This window comes from Lepus europaeus, chromosome 6 (genome assembly GCF_033115175.1).
Source record: "Lepus europaeus isolate LE1 chromosome 6, mLepTim1.pri, whole genome shotgun sequence".
Taxonomy (NCBI): domain Eukaryota; kingdom Metazoa; phylum Chordata; class Mammalia; order Lagomorpha; family Leporidae; genus Lepus; species Lepus europaeus.
In genome coordinates this window covers 22,309,531-22,320,200 of record NC_084832.1, presented here as the reverse complement: position 1 = coordinate 22,320,200, position 10,670 = coordinate 22,309,531, and the positions used below count along the sequence as shown (strand labels likewise).

The 10,670-nt window shown below is 37.4% G+C and overlaps 1 pseudogene; it reads left to right on the top strand.

Moving 5' to 3' along the window:
* Nucleotides 1-8,636: 8,636 nt before the first annotated feature.
* On the top strand, nucleotides 8,637-8,808 carry LOC133762605 (U2 spliceosomal RNA; annotated as a pseudogene).
* Nucleotides 8,809-10,670: the final 1,862 nt, after the last annotated feature.

Sequence of the window (10,670 nt, the reverse complement as noted above, 5' to 3'; positions counted from 1 at the left end):
TCTATCTATCTATCTATCTATCTATCTTTCTCTCTCTCTCTCTGCCTCCCAAGTAAGCAGAAACATTTTTAAAAGGTAAAAATACTTTTCAAATGTACATGTGAAAGTGTTACATGCAAACATGTCTGTATTATGGCATCAAAATCAGAGTTGGATCTAAGTGCCCTCCTGTGAAGAATTGTTCTAACTCTTGAAAATAACTTTATCACAAAACTCTTAAAACTTCAGATCAGGTAATTATGCCCATTCTGTATTTTTGATAGCTATTTTAACTGATGCTAAAGTGTGGTTCTCTCTGTAAGTATCTTGCAGTGAAATAAGACAAAATAAGCAAGTTTCAGCCAAGTAACCAGATGTACAAAACATATTTTAAAACAGAGAGAGTGGCCATTGGGTATATGAGATTGACACACATTGGAGAGTCTGAAATGTTTCAGAATTTTGTCTGCGAAATAGAAAAGTGATCTTATATAATGTTTCTGATTCTGATAGGCTTCACGCCTCTCAAAAATGTAAAAAGTCTCAGATTTTTCTAAGCATCACCAACTCGTAGTGTCTGTTCTGAGAACCATCTGGCCCTTTGGACTACAGAAGAGCAGTTCCAGAGAGAAAAGCTGAAGCCAGATGGATGAACATGAAGTCCCTGAGCATGAGACATTATTTCTAGAAACTTTACTTATAAAGTTAAAAGACATGTACACTGTGTTCTAAAATGGAATTCTCAAACAAAAATTGGATTAGCTGAATTAATTTGCTTAGTTTTTAAGATGGATAAGGCTTAAGTATTATTATTTTAATATACATTAATAAAAAAAAAAAGTTTCCAGACAAGAAACAGCTGTTGCTCTTAGGCACTGAATGTGTGTTTACCCCCAAAATGTGTATGGTGAAGGCCTTATTCCTCAAGACTGTAGAGTATTTGGAGGTGGGGTGTTTGGGAAATAATTAGGCTTAGATCATGCTCCAAGATGAGTTGTGATATTATCAGCGTCCTTATAAGAAAAGGACCACAGTTTGAGTGCCCCCTACCAGCACATGTGTGTATGTGTCTTTCTCTTCCACAACACACACAGTGAGAAGATAGCGGTCCACAAGGTAGGAAAGGGCCCTCACCGGGAACTGAATCTCCTGACCCTTGATCTTGTACATCCCAAGCCCCCAGAACTGTGAGAAGTAAATGATGCATATCTATGACTGAAGCTCGTGTCTATGCTATTATGCTATAGTTGCCCACACAAAGACAACCACTAAAGACAAAACTGATGGAGCAGGAACTCTGAGCAGAGGACACACAGTGAAGTGTGACTTAGATGAGTCTCATAAGTAACACTTGAACTGAAGAGGAAGAAGTAAGGCCGCAGTATCAACAAATTTATTGATGGAGAAAGCATTTATTGATGGAGAAAGCAGGTGGTTAAGGCGATTTAAAACTGATGCTCCCAATTACTTCTCCAGAGTAGGAGTCAAGGTCATCTATTCAAAGAATATTTAAAAGGGGCAGACATAAAAGATTAATTGACTCCTGTAATAAAAAATTGAACTCAAAATATTGAAAGTGTTGTGTAAAAGGAAACAGCAAAAGCAAGGCCAAAAATCCAATGTACACTTGGTTGAGAACTATTTGAAAAGTTGTTACGGTGTGAAAGATTCCCTAAGAGAAGGAGTTAATGAAGAATTTGGTTATAGTGTGGGAGCCTCTAATTTGACACTGAGGTGCATGGGCAGGGCTTGCTGATGGGCTGCTACAGTTGACTGGGATTGATAATTTGTCACCTGTTATAAGGAGCTAGAGGAGAGGGAACCTTAGCCATGTGGAAAATGCAGATATCAGGAATTCTAGAAAGAGTCGAGAAAAGAGAAAAGAGTCATGTTAAAAATTCTTGATAATTGCAGAAGAGTGATATAAACATTAGCAGATCACACTAAGAAATCCAGGGTTTAGGATCAAATGAAACAAATTTCAAAGTAAAAGATAGTTGAGTCTACTGACGATACTGACAGCTCTGAGAGTTAGGAGAGGATAAGAAATGCATGTGTTCAAAATCACTTTGAATTTTATGTAATTAAATGTTACTCTAAAAGTGTGTATAATGGGGCAGCATTGTGCCATTGCAGATTAAAGCCGTTGCCTGTAACACCATCATCCTTTGTGGGAGCAGGTTCGAGTTTCCATTGCTGTGCTTCCAATCCAGCTCCCTACCAATGGCCTGGGAAAGCAGTGGAAAATGACCCAAATGCTTGGGCCCCTGCACCCGCATGGAAGACCCAGAAGAAGCTCCTGGATCCTGGCTTTGACCTGGCTCCACTTGTGATCAAGCTCCCTGTTAATGTGCCTGAGAAAGCAGCCAAACATGGCTCAAGTACTTGGATCCTTGTCATCAATGGGAGAGACCTGGATAAAATCCCCATTTTTGGCTTTAGCTTGACTGATGTTGCCATTTGCGGAGTGAACCAACGGATGGAAATCTGCCCCCACAACTCTTCCTGTATCTCTCATCTTTCCCCCTCTCTCTGTAAATTTGCTTTTCAGATAAATTTCTTTAAAAGAAGAAAGATATTATTATGATTATTTATGGATGAAAAAATAAGGAGTTAAACATTTAAGAAAGTAAATAATGATCAAATAGCTAGAAAAAATGTGGAAGTTGTTTAAAAATTTTGTCCAATTGTAAAACGGAATCTGGACTAGTGATGTGGTTTTGGGAGGGAAGAAATTAATTGCCAGAAAATAGATCAAAGGGATGATTAGGTGGCGATAAAATAATTTAACTTTCCTTAGAAACATTTGTGAGAAAATTAGTAAAAAAGTGAGATAATATTGTAGATTCAGAGGATTCATAATAGAATTTGTTTTGTTTTTCACTGTTGCACCAAGAATGGAGAAATTTTAATATATTTGTACAGAGAGATGCTTATTAAAAGGAATTTATTGAATAGCTATGGAAAATAAGTCAAGATCAGCCAGATGAGATGACTTTTCGTAACATGAAATGAGCTGCAACAAGACATATTTAGAACAAAGTAATGATCAATAACATCTGTTTGTCTCTTGTAAATTTTTAGATAAGGCATGGAAGGGAATTGAATAAGGTTTAAATTTACCTAAGTATCACTATTATAAACTCATTCATTGCATAGGTATTTTTGTTGAAAAGTTTTCAATTAAAATTCATTAAAACCTTTCACCCTATGGAATGATTAATGCAAACATGAAAATAGCACATTCAGAGAAGGGTGAGGGAAAGAGAAAGGAGGGAAGGACAAAGAAAACAAAGCACTATTGGTTGAATTGTGTCCTGAAAATTGATAGGTTGAAGTCTCACCCCCTGCTATTTGTGAATGGATCTTTGTTAATTCAGTCAAGTTAGGATGGGGCTATTAGGGTGGGCCCAAATTCACTAAGATTGGCATCCTTACAAGAAGGGGAAGTGTGGACATAGATGCACAAAGACCAGGTGATGATGTAGACTGGAAATGAATTTTAGTTTTATTTATTTATTTATTTGAAGGTCAGAGTTACACAGAGAGAGAAGGAGAGGAATACAGAGAGAGAGAGAGAGAGAGAGAGAGAGAGAGAGAGGTCTTCCATCTGCTGGTTCACTCTCCAATTGGCCGCAAGGGCTAAAACTGTGCTGATCAGAGGCTAGGAGCCAGGAGTCTTCTCCAGCTCTTCCAGTATGGGTACAGGGGCCCAAGGACTTAGGCCATCTTCTACTGCTTTCCCAGGCCATAGCAGAGAGCTGCGTCAGGAGTGGAGCACCCAGGACTTGAACCGGCACCCAAATGTGATGCCTGCACTGCAGGTGGCGGCTTTACCCACTGCACTACAGCGCCAGACAAATGAATTTCAGTTTTAAACCATCTACTTTTGGCTGTTATGTTATGGCAGCTCTGGATACTAATACAGACCCACAAATTTTTAAATTTACTTCCTATAAATAGACAGGCATATTAACTCTTTGACCTCTTTAGAAATAGAGAGATTTTTGCTCTCATGGGAAAAAAAAAGAAAGCTCTCTGTACCCAAATGTTACCTCCATATGAGAGACATTTCATTACCCTTTGAATGGGAACAAATGGCTCCTCTATAAAGGAACCCTAAAGTATAGGCTCTGGACCTAAACTGCATTTCCCAGCTACCAACTGTCTTATTGATCTTATAATTCAAGGAGTTGGAGTTGTTTCCCACACAGAATAATGGATAAAGAGCATTATATTTCTGTAATCTCACTAAGAGTAGTAGTGTCAAAATTGTATCCTTAATTATATGATTGTAGTTTTTTTTTAAAAAAGATATACATTTGAAAATACCTGCATTAGTTTCCTCTCAGGATAGAATTTATTCTATTATTTTGCTGTTCCTCTGCAAGGCGTTTGATGAAGCATAACTCAGTTTTTCTTTGCTTTCTTCCTATGCTTCCTGTCTTGGGTATATAATTTTGCAACCTCTGAATAAATAAATAAGGGGATCCTACCTGGATAAACTAAGAAAATGATTACACCATCCCTACATAAACTGAAGGGAACCAACTACACACATCCCATCTATAGTTTTTATTTTTCTGTCCTAGATCTTTGAGGTAAGTACATCCCCAAGGGTTGTCATACTATTTTGGGGGGTTGTACTGGAGTCATTTCACAGCACTGTTGTTCTTGTTAAGTCTAGGTTTATTTATTTATATTACATTTTCCAAAATACATTTAGAGAAGAGGAATTTCCTTTTTTGTTAACTTCTGTATAATGTTGTGTTCTTCAGCTTTCAACAATAAAATTAATAGTACCCAAACCAAAAATGATCCTCTTGACATATTGAAATTGATATATCAAAACTGATATATTGAAATTCATTTTTAAAGGAAGACTTACTCTGACAGGCTAGAACTTCTTGGCTTTTATATGTCTTGGAAGTGACTGCAGCTTACAGGACTTATCTAACTTGTTGAAACTTCAAATATGTGTTAGAGAATGTGTTAGAAAAAAAAAAAAACAAAAAACCAGCACCAGACAAGATGAAAGAGCAGTGGTTGATTTTCTTCCAATCTGTTGTGAGCTATGGGAAGAGCACACAGACCACGTCTGGATACTGAACTCTGCTAAATAGGGTAGGAGGGAGGGACAGACGGAGTCAGGGAAACATGTTATCTTCTTAGCATTGTACCCATGAACTCCATGCAAGCAGTTCTCTTTATATTTACAAAAATTATTTAAAAAGAGAACCAGAGTGGGGGAATTGATCCATGTTTGTTAACTGGCTTTGCCTAAAGAACACAGAAGTTTCTCCCTTGTTCAAGAACACGGAAGTAATTTTCTATCTTATAGGATGTTAGGCTCCTACCTTTCCACAGAAACTTGTATACAACCAGAGATCATTCCCAGATCGTCAATAAGACTTCCTGAAGTCATAAAACTGGCAACAGGTTTTAAAGGAAATGCACACAACATTTCAAAGGATCAGGGAAAGAGTCTCCCAATACATTGTGTTTAAAGGAAGCATTCTAAGAAAAGAAGTCAAAAAGCCCATAGGCAAGATGAACCTTACCTAAAGTTTAATCAATCTGAGTTTGAGAAACAAGCCCAGTTATTTAAGTTATGTTTATTTACTGACAAATCTGCTAACGTCATCTGTAAAGTTGCATTGTGTTACACAGGTGAAAGTGCAACCACTTTTTCCACATCTTTCAATTTAAAATAATCTACCCAACACATTGACTATTGTGGAACCTGTGTGAACATTATGCTGAGCACTACATCAAGTCTCGGATGCTCATGCATCTGGGAAAGCAGCGGAACATGGCCAAGTACATGGGCCCCTGCCATGCATATGGGAGATTCTGGTAAGAGTTTTAGACTCCTGGCTTCCAGTTGCTGGCATTTGGGGATGGGAGATATTTTCTCTCTCTATCTTCTATCTACCTCTGTCTCTCTCTATCTCTATCACTATTTCTCTCTCTCTCCTCCGACTCTCTCTTTTTCTCCTTCTGCCTCTTCCTATCCTTCTGCCTCTCCTTCTCCCTCCCTCTTTCTAATTTATTTTCAAATAAATAAAGTAAATCTTTTTTAAAAATGCGAGTTGAATTTTTTTCCTTTCCCAAAGCAAATAAGCAATCATAGCAACATTGAATTTCTGATTAGTTCAGCCTTAGTATAAAGGAAAACCAGACAGTATTTCCCTAGAGGTTTCCAAAGCCAAGTTGTCTAAGTATCCTAATTGTAGGAATTTCTAAGTAGCAAGTAGGCAAGCTGACATATGAAGCAAACCTTAAACTTAGATTTGAATTCTTGTGCTATCTGACACCAGATAAAGTGGATCCAGATAAGTTAAATACCATTTTCTTTCTAGTATGATTAAATTGATTACACCATGCTTTCAGAAGTAGGCATTGCTATTCATTAGGAAACATTCATTATTTGCTCTGTTTTTGCAGTTACAAATTAGTATTGCACTCCATCAGCAAAATGAACTGCAGGTTACTAATTAGTATAGCACCCCATTAGAGATTTCTATTTATTTTGTAATTTGGCAATATTTAATTAACAGGAGGATGCCCTAAATCTTTTGTCCAGAATATCACTTATTTATTTTCTTTCATCTTTTCCACATCTCAAGATTTATACATTATGTCTCTATCCATCCTTTTCCCCATCTGAACTGAGGTAATGGACTCTAGCTTAGGATGAAGGGAAGCAGCCAACCTTTCAATTCTACGTCCTTTACCATCATCTCTTAATCCTCTCCTTATAGAACCAATTTATTCTGTCCTTATAAGAACTCACTTCAGTGGCATGTAATGGTCCATTATGAAAGAGAATCTGCATTCTGATAGCTGAGGTATGTGCCATAATGAACCTGAAACACGCGTACACCAGTCCAATAACGCAGCAGCAACACAGTGGTCAACAGCACTGCAGTCACTTTGTCATAGTTAGACTCTACTCCAAACAATCTCAAAACATGTTTGCCCCACGTTAAGTCAACAGTTTCTGTGAATTTTAACTTGAGATTAGTTTTTTTTCCTAGAATTTAGTAACACATAGACACTTTTTTGGAAAAAAAATTAAAACTCTTAGCTTCTGTTAGAGCTTCATTGACAGTTAGTACAACTGCTAGGCCATCACAAGGATATGGATAAAAAGTATGGGCAGAGAAAGCTAGTCAGGGACACTGCTCCTGCTCCTACATATCCTCTCTACAAGTTCCCAAAAGGTTGTTTGGCCAGAGCACATATGACTTCTAATGTCCTTACAACCCTCTTCTATTTCTACAGTTTTCTAAGAGTGATTGAAATTTTTGTGTCTTCAAGGAAGGTATTTTAGTGTTTTACACATCAAAGAATAATGCTTGGAAATATATAGTGGAAACCACTAATCCAAGATATATCTTTAATTTCCTGTAATTGCTATGCTAAGGACAATTAATTATAGTTGAATTGTTATCAGTTCTAGGGTATACCCTGTGAAGACACTGCGTACCCAGAGTTTTGAGTCTGACATTGATAATTCTGACCAGAACTATTGCACAGTGTCCCTTGTACATGTTTTTCATTTCCTTCCTAGAACATTATGTATTTTAATGTAACAAACATATCCAGATAATTTATATTTTCATACATATTTATGTAAAATTACTAAATGTAAGGAGGGTACAGAAAAAATTTGGGGTGTACTTTCAAAAGGAAAAGCCAAAAAGAAACTGAGAGCAAGCTGGTGCAATAAAAAATACTGGGCTCTTCATACCCTCACAACCACTTTGATTCTTAATAAATACACCAAAAAAATCCCTTTGTGAGAAATTAAAAATTAATTGAGTTACACAGGATTCCCTGGCAAACACGTATATGTGCATGTATACAGAAACACAGACGCACACACACACACACACGTACAGACAAATATTTGAGTAAGAACTACCACTCAGAAAAGAAACAAAGATATTAGAGGGGCCAACATTGTGGTATAGCAGGTAAAGCCACTAGCTGTGATGCCAGAATCCCACATGGGTGCTGCTGCTCCACTTCTGATCCAGCTATCTGCTGAAGGCCTGGGAAAAGCAGTGAAAGATGGCCCAAGGGCTTGGGTCCCTGCCACCCACATGGGAGACCTGGAGAAAGGTCCAGGTTCCTCACTTTGGCCTGGCGCGATATCAGCCATTGGAGCCATCTGGCAAATGAACAAGGGATGGAAGATTTCTCTTTCTCTTTCTCTCTCTCTCTCTCTCTCTCTCTCTCACTCTCTCTATTCTTTTCTGACTCTCCCCTTCTCTTGATAACTCTGACTTTCAGGGAAGTAAATAAATCTTTAAAATAAAAGCAATTAGAGATATTCTAAGAAAAAAAAATATATATATAACATGAATGAAGAAGGCCCACATTATCTGGGTGGGAATGCTACCAGAAGTTAGAATCTATTCTATCATGTGCTCCCTGCACATTTCTTGGATCTTATCAAAATACAGAAATATCATTTACTTTTTTTTCTTTTAACTTTTATTTAGTAAATATAAATTTCCAAAGTACAGTTTATGGATTACAATGGCTTTCCCTCCCATAACTTTCCTCCCACTCGCACCCCTCCCTTCTCCTGCTCCCTCTCCCATTCCATTCACATCAAGATTCATTTTCAATTATCTTTATATATAATCGCTTCTCGGCCTTTTGGCTAAGATCAAGTGTAATTCACTTTATATACAGAAGATCGATTTAGTATATAGTAAGTAAAGATTTAATCAATTTGCACCCACACAGAAACACAGAGTATAAAATACTGTTTGAGTACTAGTTACAGCATTACTTCACATTGGACAACACATTAAGGACAGATCCCACATGAGGAGTAAGTACACAGTGACTCCTGCTGTTGACTTAGCAATTTGACACTCTTGTTTATGGTGTCAGTAATCTTCCTAGGCTCTAGTCATGAGTTGCCATGGCTATGGAAGCCTTTTTGAGTTCGCCGACTTCAATCTTATTCCAAAAGGGTCATAGTCCTCCATCTTGTTGCAAATGACAGGGTTTCATTGCTTTTGACTGCTGTATAGTATTCTATAGAGTACATGTCCGATAATTTCTTTATCCAGTGCCAATTTGTATCCCTTTAATTTCTTTTTCTTGCCTGATAGCTCTGGCTAAAATTTCCAGAACTATATTTAATAGCAGTGGAGGGAGTGGGCATCCCTGTCTGGTACCAGATCTCAGCGGAAATGCTTCTAACTTTTCTACATTCAATAGGATGTTGTCCGTGGGTTTTTCATATATTGCTTTGATTGTATTGAGGAATGTTCCTTCCAAACCCAGTTTGCTTAGAGTTTTCATCATGAAAGGGTGTTGTATTTTATCAAATGTTTCTCTGCGTCTATTGAGATAATCATATGGTTTTTCTTCTGCAGTCTCTTAATGTGGTGTATCATTGATTGTTTTGCGAACATTGAACCATCCCTGCATACCAGGGATAAATCCCACTTGGTCTGGGTGGAGGATCTTTCTGATGTGTTGGTGCATTCTATAGGCCAGAATTTTATTGAGGATTTTTGCATCTATGTTCATCAGGGATATTGGTCTGTAATTCTCTTTCAATGCTGCATCTTTTTCCAGCTTAGGAATTAAGGTGATGCTGGATTCATAGAAAGAATTTGGGAGGATTCCGTCTTTTTCGATTGTTCTGAATAGTTTGAGAAGAATTGGAGTTAATTCTTCTTTAAATGTCTGGTAGAATTCAGCAGTGAATCCATCTGGTCCTGGGCTTTTCTTTGTTGGGAGGGCCTTTATTACTGATTCAGTTTCTGTCTCAGTTATGGGTCTGTTTAGGTTTTCTATGTCTTCCTGGTTGAATTTAGGTAGGTTGCATGTGTCCAGGAATCTATCCATTTCTGATAGATTTCCCTGTTTGCTGGCATACAAGTCCTTGGTGTAATTTCTGATGATTCATTTTATTTCTGTGGTGTCTGTTGTTACATTTCCTTTTTCATCTCTGATTTTATTGATTTGGGCCTTTTCTCTTCTTTTTTTAGTTAGTTGGGCCAATGGGGTGTCAATTTTGCTTATTTTTTCAAAAAACCAGCTCCTCGTTTGGCTGATCTTTTGTAAATTATTTTGGATTCAATCCTGTTGATTTCTTCTCTGATTTTAATTATTTCTCTTCTCCTACTAGATTTCAGTCTGGTTTGCTGCCGTTTTTCTAGATCCTTGAGATGAATTGAAAGCTCATTTATTTGGTGCCTTTCCAATTTCTTGATGTAGGCACCCATGTTATAAACTTTCCTCTTAACACTGCTTTTGCTGTATCCCATAAGTTTTGGTATGTTGTGCTGTTATCCTCATTTACTTCCAGAAATTTTTTTATTTCTCTTTTGATTTCTTTTATGACCCATTGTTCATTCAGGAGCATGTCGTTCAATCTCCATGTGTTTGCACGTGCTCTAGGGATTCCTGAGTTCCTAATTTCCAACTTCATTCCTCTATGGTCTGAGAAGCTGCATGGTGTGATTCTAATTCTTTTGAATTTGCTGAGACTTGCTTTATGGCCTAGTATGTGGTCAGTCCTAGAGAAGGTTCCATGTGCTGCTGAGAAGAATGTAAATGCTTTATGTGTAGGATGAAATGTTCTGTAGATATCTGTTAGATCCATTTGGGCTACAGTGTCATTTAAGTATACTGTCTCCTTGTTGATTTTCTGT